Genomic DNA, 9,082 nt, shown 5'->3' with positions numbered 1-9,082 from the left:
AGCGGGACGTCAATCATTAATGAGAAATCCAGTAAAAGTGTGGAGGAGGGCTAAGAGCGGATTGCAGCGATGCGATTGGTGGGACGGTGTGCCTGTCAGCGCGCCGCACCAATGGGCGTCGCGGCTGGGGTCGGGAGGCGGGGCGGGCGCGGCGGCGGCGGCGGCCAATCAGCGGCATTGTTTGTGGTGGTGCCGGTTGCGCTCGGCGGCGGCCGCGTCTGCTCCGCCCGCCCGGCCCGGGACCCCCGGGACCCCCCGGGACCCGCCGGGATCCGCCGGGAATCCACCGCGGAACGCCGGGAAACGCCGGGAACGCGCCGCGACCCCCCCGCGACCCCCGAGCCAGGTGAGGCCTGCGGGGGCGGTGGGGCCGGGCCCGGCGGGGGCGGGGCAGGGCCTGCGTGAGGGGGGGGGCGAGACCCGGGGGATGGGAGGGGGATTTTGGGGCGGATTTTGGGGGCGCTGAGGGGCGATCTGGGGGGGCTGCGGGCAGGAGGCAGAGCCCGCGGGGCTGCGGGCGATCGGGGCTGTGCCTTGGGGACGCGGAGCTCGGGTTTGGGGGGGCAGAGCCCGAGGGGCTGGGCGGCGGCGGAGCTCGGATTGGGGGGGCAGAGCTCGGTTTGGGGGAGCAGAGATCAGAAATTTGGGGAGCAGAGCTCGGATTTGAGGGAGCAGAACTCGGATTTGGTGGGGCAGAGCTCGGATTTAGGGGAGTAGAGCTCGGCTTTGGGGGGGCAGAGCTCGGATTTGGGTAGCAGAGATCAGAAATTTGGGGAGCAGAGCTCAGTTTGGGGGAAGCAGAGCTGGGCTTTGGGTAGCAGAGATCAGAGATTTGGGGAGCAGAGCTCGGCTTTGGTGGGGCAGAGCTCGGATTTGGGGGAGCAGAGCTCGGCTTTGAGGGAGTAGAGCTTGGCTTTGAGGGAGTAGAGCTCGGATTTGGGGGAGCAGAGCTCGGATTTGGGGGGGCAGAGCTCGGATTTGGGGAGCAGAGATCAGAAATTTGGGGAAGCAGAGCTCGGTTTGGGGGGGCAGAGCTCGGATTTGGGGGAGCAGAGCTCAGGGATCTGGGGGAGCAGAGCTCGGCTTTGGTGGGGCAGAGCTCGGATTTGGGGAAGCAGAGATCAGAGATTTGGGGGAGCAGAGCTCGGTTTGGGGGAGTAAAGCTCGGCTTTGGGGGAGCCGAGATCAGAAATTTGGGGAAGCAGAGCTCAGGGATCTGGGGGAGCAGAGCTCGGCTTTGGGGGAGCCGAGATCAGAAATTTGGGGAAGCAGAGCTCAGGGATCTGGGGGAGCAGAGCTCGGTTTGGGGGAGCAGAGATCAGAGATTTGGGGGAGCAGAGCTTGGTTTGGGGGAGCAGAGATCAGAAATTTGGGGAGCAGAGCTCAGAGATTTGGGGAACAGAGCTCGGCTTTGGGGAGCAGAGCTCGGCTTTGGGTAGCAGAGATCAGAGATTTGGGGAGCAGAGCTCGGATTTGGGGGGGCAGAGCTCGGATTTGGGGGAGCAGAGCTCGGATTTGGGTAGCAGAGATCAGAAATTTGGGGAGCAGAGCTCGGATTTGGGGAGCAGAGCTCAGGGATTTGGGGGGGCAGAGCTCGGTTTGGGGGAGCAGAGCTCGGCTTTGGGGGAGCAGAGCTCGGCTTTGGGGGGCAGAGCTCGGCTTTTGGGGGGCAGAGCTCAGAGATTTGGGGGAGCAGAGATCAGAGATTTGGGGGTGCCGAGCCCAGGGACTTGGGGAGCAGAGCCGCAAGGATTGGGGGACACAAAGCAGATCTGGGAGGGGGAAGAGCTCGGGTTTTGGGGAGCAGATCTCAAAGATTTGGGATTGCGGGGCTCGGGGATTTGGGGGCGCAGAGCTGAAATTTGGGGCACAGCCGGGTTGGTGGGGGCAGAGCTCAGGGATTTTTGGATTTTTGGGGAGGGGGAGAGCTCGGATTTTTGGGGGCACAAAGCAGATGGATTTTGGGGTGGCAGAACGAGGCGGTTGAGGAGTAAAACCAGATGGGTCTGGGGGGGATTTTGGAGAGCTGAGCTCAGATTTTGGGGATCAGCCCGGGGGAATCCCCCAGGAAATCGGGGAAGGGGCGGGGGCGGCCCGGGGGATCCCGGCGGGGTTTGGGGGGGCGGGTACCGGGAACCCCCCCCCTTTGTTCCGTGCCGGGATCCGGGAGCGATTCCCGGTCCTTCCCGGTCCTTCCCGGTCCTTTCCCCGTCCCCTGCTGGAAGCGGGTCCCGGCCTCATCCAGGATTTCCGCCCCGCGGGATTCTCCCTCTTTTCCTGCTGCTCCCCCCTCTCTTCCCGGTGCCAGCAGGGAAACTTTGCCATCCCCGGAATAACGCGGAGCTGGAGCCTCCTTCTCCCCTTCCCCGTTTTTGGGTGGGATTGGGGTGGAAAGGGAGGGGGCACAGACCCTTCCTCACCCGGGTTTGGGAAGCTGGATCCTCTCCCAGGAGCAGATCCGAGAGGATTCCTCTCCCGAGGGTGAGGATCTGTGCTCCTCGAGGAGAATGCTTTCCCAGATTCCCCAAATCGAGGCGTTTGGGCACTTCTGGAGCCTGGAGAAGGGCTCTGTGATGGCGGGGGGAGGGGGTGGTTTGCCGGGAACAGAGGAGGAGGAGGAGGAGGAGATTTGGGAATCTGGGAGCAGGGAGGAAGAGCGGCGACGTACGGATGCGCCGGGATCGATTGGCTTTTCCAGAGCATTTTTTATTTTTTTTTATTTTAACATCCATTTGATTTTCTGGAGCTTCCTCGGCCGCTGCATGGCAGGAGGAGGAGGAGGAGGAGGAAGGGGGAGCACGGGAATGGGAACAGCCTCCTCCTGGCAGGAGTGTGGGAGGATTTGACTCCTGTTCCTCGGTGCTCCCGGGTGGGGGCTGGGGCGGGATCGCACAGGCAGCCGCGGTTGTTCGGGAATTTCGGGGGTTTTGGGGACTGGGAGTCGGGATTTGGGACACCCACGGCGCTGGGGTTGGTGCTGGGGTGAAGTGGAGCTGCCATCCCTGGGGATCCCCCTCAGGACGGTGCTGGATTCCCTGGATTGTCGCTGGGATCCACCCAGGGATGGTTCTGATCCTTCGGGATTCGGTGCCGCCTTCTCCTGGCGCCTTTCCCGGGCACGAGGCCAGCGCCGACGGGAGCGTGCATCCCTCTGTCCATCATCCATCCATCATCCATCTGTCCCTCCATCCATCATCTATCTGTCCATCCATCCATCCATTATCTGTCTGTCCATCCCTCCATCCATCCCTCCATCCCTCCATCCCTCCATCTATCCCTCCGTTCATCCATCCATTCCTCCATCCCTCTATCCATCATCCATCTGTCCCTCCATCCATCATCTATCTGTCCATCCATCCATCCATCCATCATCCATCTGTCCCTCCATCCATCCCTCCATCCATCATCCATCTGTCCATCTGTCCGTCCATCCATCCATCCGTCATCTGTCCATCCATCATCCATCTGTCCCTCCATCCATCATCTATCTGTCCGTCCATCCATCCATTATCTGTCTGTCCATCCCTCCATCCATCCCTCCATTCATCCATCCATTCCTCCATTCCTCCATCCATCATCCATCCATCCCTCTATCCATCATCCATCCGTCCATCTGTCCGTCCATCCCTCCATCCATCATCAATCCATCACTCCCTCCATCATCCATCCATCCATCTGTCTGTCCATCTATCCATTCCTCCATCCATCTGTCCATCCCTCCATCCATCATCCATCCATCATCCACCATCCATCCATCATCCATCCATCATCCATCTGTCCATCCGTCCATCAGTCCATCCATCCATCCATCCATCATCCATCATCTGTCCGTCTGTCCATCCATCTGTCCATTCATCATCCATCATCTGTCCATCTGTCCATCCATCTGTCCATTCCTCCATCCATCTGTCCATCCATCCATTATCTGTCTCTGCATCTGTCCATCCATCCCTCCATCCATCATCCCTCCATCCATTCCTCCCTCCATCCATCATCCATCCATCCATCATCCATCCATCCCTCCATCCACCCATCCATCATCCATTTCTCCATGCATCCCTCCATCCATCCATCATCCATCTGTCCATCCCTCATCCATCCCTCCATTTGTCCATCTATCCATCATCCACCCATGCCTCCTTCCATTCATCCATTCCTCCATCCATCCATCCATCATCCATCCGTCATCCATCCCTCCCTCCATCATCGATCCCTCCCTCCATCCATCCCTCCATGCATCCCTCCATCCCTCCCTCCATTCATCCCTTCTTCCATCATTGATCCGTCATTCATCCATCCCTCCCTCTGTCCCCTTCCCCCCCAGCATCCCTCCGGAGTGGGCGGGCCCATCCTCCCCTCGGCTGTTCCGGGGCAGGGAAGGCCGGGAATTCCTGCTCGGCGGGGTTTGTCCCATCAGGATCTCCTCGGCAGCACTTCCCCCTCGGGATGTGGAATTCCAAGGGGATCAGGATCCCCTGACACGCCAGGAGAGGAATTTCCTGGATCCCTTCACCGGGATCTGAGGAAAATCAATGGCTGCAGCTTTTTCCCGGTCATTTCCCGGTTCACCGACAGCTTTCCACGCTTGGCTCTTCCCTGTCCGATGGCAAAACGCTCCCTGGTCCGTCCTGGTGGAAATTGTGGGTTTGGATTTCCAAAGATCTCAGAATTCTGCTCCGTACTCCTGGGGACTGTGTTGGTTCTGTTGGTGCTTCGGGCCCTTTCCCAGGATTTTGGGACATTCCACGTTTGCAGAACCTCGGGATGCTCCCGGTGCCATGGCTGGGATGGGACGTGTTGGGATGTGCCTGCATTTCATCCCAAAATCCCACCTGAATCATTCCCACTAAATCATTCCTGCCACTCCACATCCCTGTCCCAGCTCCCTCCCAGCCCATGATGGATCCGTCATCCCATCCCTGGGGAAGGGGCTGTGGCTCTGGGATTGGTCCTGGTTTTATTTCCTGGGATTTTCCCTGCGATGGATCCATCATCCCCATCCCTGGGGAAGGAGCTGTGACTCTGGGATTGTTCCTGGTTTTATTTCCTGGGATTTTCCTCATGATGGATCCATCATCCCCATCCCTGGGGAAGGAGCTGTGACTCTGGGATTGTTCCTGGTTTTATTTCCGGGATTTCCTGTGATGGATCCGTCATCCCATCTGTGGGGAAGGGGCTGTGACTCTGGGATTGTTCCTGGTTTTATTTCCGGGATTTCCTGTGATGGATCCATCATCCCCATCCCTGGGGAAGGGGCTGTGACTCTGGGATTGTTCCTGGTTTTATTTCCTGGGATTTCCTGTGATGGATCCATCATCCCATCCATGGGGAAGGAGCTGTGACTCTGGGCTTGCTCCTGGTTTTATTTCCTGGGATTTTCCCTGCAATGGATCCACCATCCCCATCCCTGGGGAAGGAGCTGTGACTCTGGGATTGTTCCTGGTTTTATTTCCCGGGATTTTCTCCATGATGGATCCATCATCCCCATCCCTGGGGAAGGGTCTGCAGCACTGGGATTGCTCCTGGTTTTATTTCCTGGGATTTTCCCCATGATGGATCCATCATCCCCATCCCTGGGAACGGGCTGTGACTCTGGAATTGTTCCTGTTTTTATTTCCTGGGATTTCCTGTGATGGATCCATCATCCCCATCTCTGGGGAAGGAGCTGTGACTCTGGGATTGTTCCTGGCTTTATTTCCCGGGATTTTCCCTGTGATGGATCCATCATCCCCATCCCTGGGGAAGGGGCTGCAGCGCTGGGATTGTTCCTGGTTTTATTTCCTGGGATTTTCCCTGCGATGGATCCATCATCCCCATCCCTGGGGAAGGGGCTGCAGTGCTGGGATTGGTCCTGGTTTTATTTCCTGGGATTTTCTCCATGATGGATCCATCATCCCCATCCCTGGGGAAGGGGCTATGGCTCTGGGATTGGTCCTGGTTTTATTTCCTGGGATTTTCCCTGCAATGGATCCATCAGACCCATCTCTGGGGAAGGGGCTGCTGCACTGGAATTGTTCCTGGTTTTATTTCCCAGGATTTTCCCTGTGATGGATCCATCAGACCCGTCCTTGGGGAAGTGGCTGCAGTGCTGGGATTGTTCCTGGTTTTATTTCCTGGGATTTTCCCTGTGATGGATCCATCATCCCATCCATGGGGAAGGGTCTGCAGTGCTGGGATTGCTCCTGGTTTTATTTCCTGGGATTTTCCCATGATGGATCCATCATCCCCATCCATGGGGAAGGAGCTGTGGCTCTGGGATTGCTCCTGGTTTTATTTCCTGGGATTTCCTGTGATGGATCCATCATCCCATCCATGGGGAAGGAGCTGTGACTCTGGGATTGCTCCTGGTTTTATTTCCTGGGATTTTCTCCATGATGGATCCATCATCCCCATCCCTGGGAACGGGCTGTGACTCTGGAATTGTTCCTGGTTTTATTTCCTGGATGGATCCATCATCCCCATCCCTGGGAAAGGGCCTGTGGCTCTGGGATTGCTCCTGGTTTTATTTCTGGGATTTTCCCCGGCCCTGGCAGGTCTGGGATGAGCTGGGGGAAGGGGAGAGCGCTGCCCTCGGATCCCAGATCCCTGGAGTCTCCGCTGGATGTTCAGGATGGAACTCTCTGGAACATGCCTGCAATCCCTCTGAAGAGCAGCTCCAGCCTCTGGAATCCGCAGGGTGTTGGGAGCGGCGCTTCCAAGCCTAAAATTAGCGCTGACCCGGCACCGAGGAGGCCGGGTGTGATTTCCATGGATCCTCCTCGCATCCCTGCTCCATCCCTGCTCCATCCCTGCTCCATCCCTGCTCCATCCCTGCTCCATCCCAGCTCCATCCCTGCTCCATCCCTGCTCCATCCCTGCTCCATCCCTGCTCCATCCCTGCTCCATCCCTGCTCCATCCCTGCTCCATCCCTGCTCCATCCCTGCTCACACACTCCACTCCAGGCTGGATTTTGGGGCCAAATCCTGAAATTGTCCCGTTTTGGAACCTGATGGAGTCCTTGGTGTGTTTTTCCCGATAAAATTTGGGCTTCGCTTCCGTGGGCTCTCAGAAGATGGGTGCCTGAATCCTGGTGTTTTTTGGGATTAGGCTGCTCCTTGTCATCCATTTCTGTTCTCCCAGTCAGGTGTGAGTGAGAATCTCCCCAAAATCCCCCTGAGATTCCCCAATCCCGACCTCCAGGCGTGGCTGCTCCGTCTGCGCTCCCCAAATCCCGGTTTTCAGGGAGGGCCTGGCTGGGAAACCTGCTGGGGCTGTTTCCCTGGGAATTCTGATGCTCCAGGGGTTCGTCCTTGGCTGAGGGAAGGGTTGGGAATCCTGGCTGCTCCCAGTTTGCTCCCAGTTTGCTCCCAGTTGCAGCTCCTCCCATATCCATGAGGGATTTTCCCGCTCCTCAAACCCATCCCAACATCCGCAGCAGGGACTCAGAATTCCAGGGAATTCCAGAACAATCCCCTGAGCCTTCTTGACCAGCTCCAAACTCTGGATTTTCCTCTTTATTAAATCCTGGATCCCAATTAAATCTTGGAGCCCTGACAAATTCCAGCTTGTGCAGTGGGATGGAGAATCCAAGGGATGGAGAATCCCAGGGATGGAGAATCCCAGGGATGGAGAATCCAGGGATGGAGAATCCCAGGGATGGAGAATCCATGACATGGAGAATCCAAGGGATGGAGAATCCCAGGGATGGAGAATCCCAGGGATGGAGAATCCCAGGGATGGAGAATCCAAAGGATGGAGAATCCAAGGGATGGGGAATCCAGGGATGGAGAATCCAAAGGATGGAGAATCCCAGGGATGGAGAACCCCAGGGATGGAGAACCCCAGGGATGGAGAACCCCAGGGATGGAGAATCCCAGGGATGGAGAATCCCAGGGATGGAGAATCCAAAGGGTGGAGAATCCAGGGATGGAGAATCCAAGGGATGGAGAATCCAGGGATGGAGAATCCAGAGGTGGAGAATCCATGAGATGGAGAATCCCAGGGATGGAGAATCCAGGGATGGAGAATCCCAGGGATGGAGAATCCCAGGGATGGGGAATCCAGGGATGGAGAATCCCAGGGATGGAGAATCCAAGGGATGGAGAATCCAGGGATGGAGAACCCCAGGGATGGAGAATCCCAGGGATGGAGAATCCCAGGGATGGAAAATCCAGGGATGGAGAATCCAAGGGATGGAGAATCCCAGGGATGGGGAATCCAGGGATGGAGAATCCAAGGGATGGAGAATCCCAGGGATGGAGAATCCCAGGGATGGAGAATCCCAGGGATGGAAAATCCAGGGATGGAGAATCCAAGGGATGGAGAATCCCAGGGATGGAGAATCCCAAGGATGGAGAATCCAAGGGATGGGGAATCCAGGGATGGAGAATCCAAAGGATGGAGAATCCAGGGATGGAGAATCCAGGGATGGAGAATCCAGGGATGGAGAATCCCAGGGATGCAGAATCCAGGGATGGAGAATCCAAAGGGTGGAGAATCCAGGGATGGAGAATCCAGGGATGGAGAATCCCAGGGATGGAGAATCCCAGGGATGGAGAATCCAGGGATGGAGAATCCCAGGGATGGAGAATCCCAGGGATGGAGAATTCAGGGATGGAGAATCCCAGGGATGGAGAATTCAAAGGATGGAGAATCCAAGGATGGAGAAAACCCCAAATCCAGTTGGATGATGTTTTAGCGCTTCCTTTGCCTGAAGATCTGCTGGAAATTTCGGAGCAGGAGGGAGGGATGCACCTCCCCAGGTGTGCTGGGATGGATTTCATCCCTTCCTGAGTCCCCAGCCTGCGGAAAACAGGGATGGGATGGTCCTGGAAATCCAGTGGAACGGAGAAATGAAGGAACTCACTGCTCTGCTGTGCCCTCTGCGTTTTCCATGGACACAGCCTGGAATAAATCATCCCAGGGCTCATCCCACCCCCTCATTAGCTGATAAATCCATGGAAACCAGCGTGCAATTAGAGCTAATTAATCCTTTCCCCCTCTGGAAACCAAATTGTTCCATTTTAGCCAGGGAAGGCAAAGGGGGTTCCGGTGCTGGAATGCTGCGGGGTTCCCAGGCTCCCCCGGAGCGGGATTTGGGGA

General features: G+C 57.0%; 1 protein-coding gene across 2 annotated transcripts in view; it reads left to right on the top strand.

Moving 5' to 3' along the window:
- Positions 1 to 212: 212 nt before the first annotated feature.
- GATAD2B (GATA zinc finger domain containing 2B) overlaps positions 213 to 9,082 on the top strand; it is a 33,966-nt gene continuing 25,096 nt past the window's right edge. For both annotated transcript variants that reach the window (XM_033082986.1, XM_033082984.1), the window contains exon 1: positions 213 to 346. The gene's annotated coding sequence lies outside the window, so the exon portion shown is untranslated. The remainder of the gene's footprint in view (positions 347 to 9,082) is intronic.

Source organism: Catharus ustulatus, chromosome 30, assembly GCF_009819885.2.
Source record: "Catharus ustulatus isolate bCatUst1 chromosome 30, bCatUst1.pri.v2, whole genome shotgun sequence".
NCBI classification, from domain to species: Eukaryota; Metazoa; Chordata; class Aves; order Passeriformes; family Turdidae; genus Catharus; species Catharus ustulatus.
The sequence above is the reverse complement of the archived record's forward strand: the minus strand, read 5'-3'. Positions and strand labels throughout refer to the sequence as shown.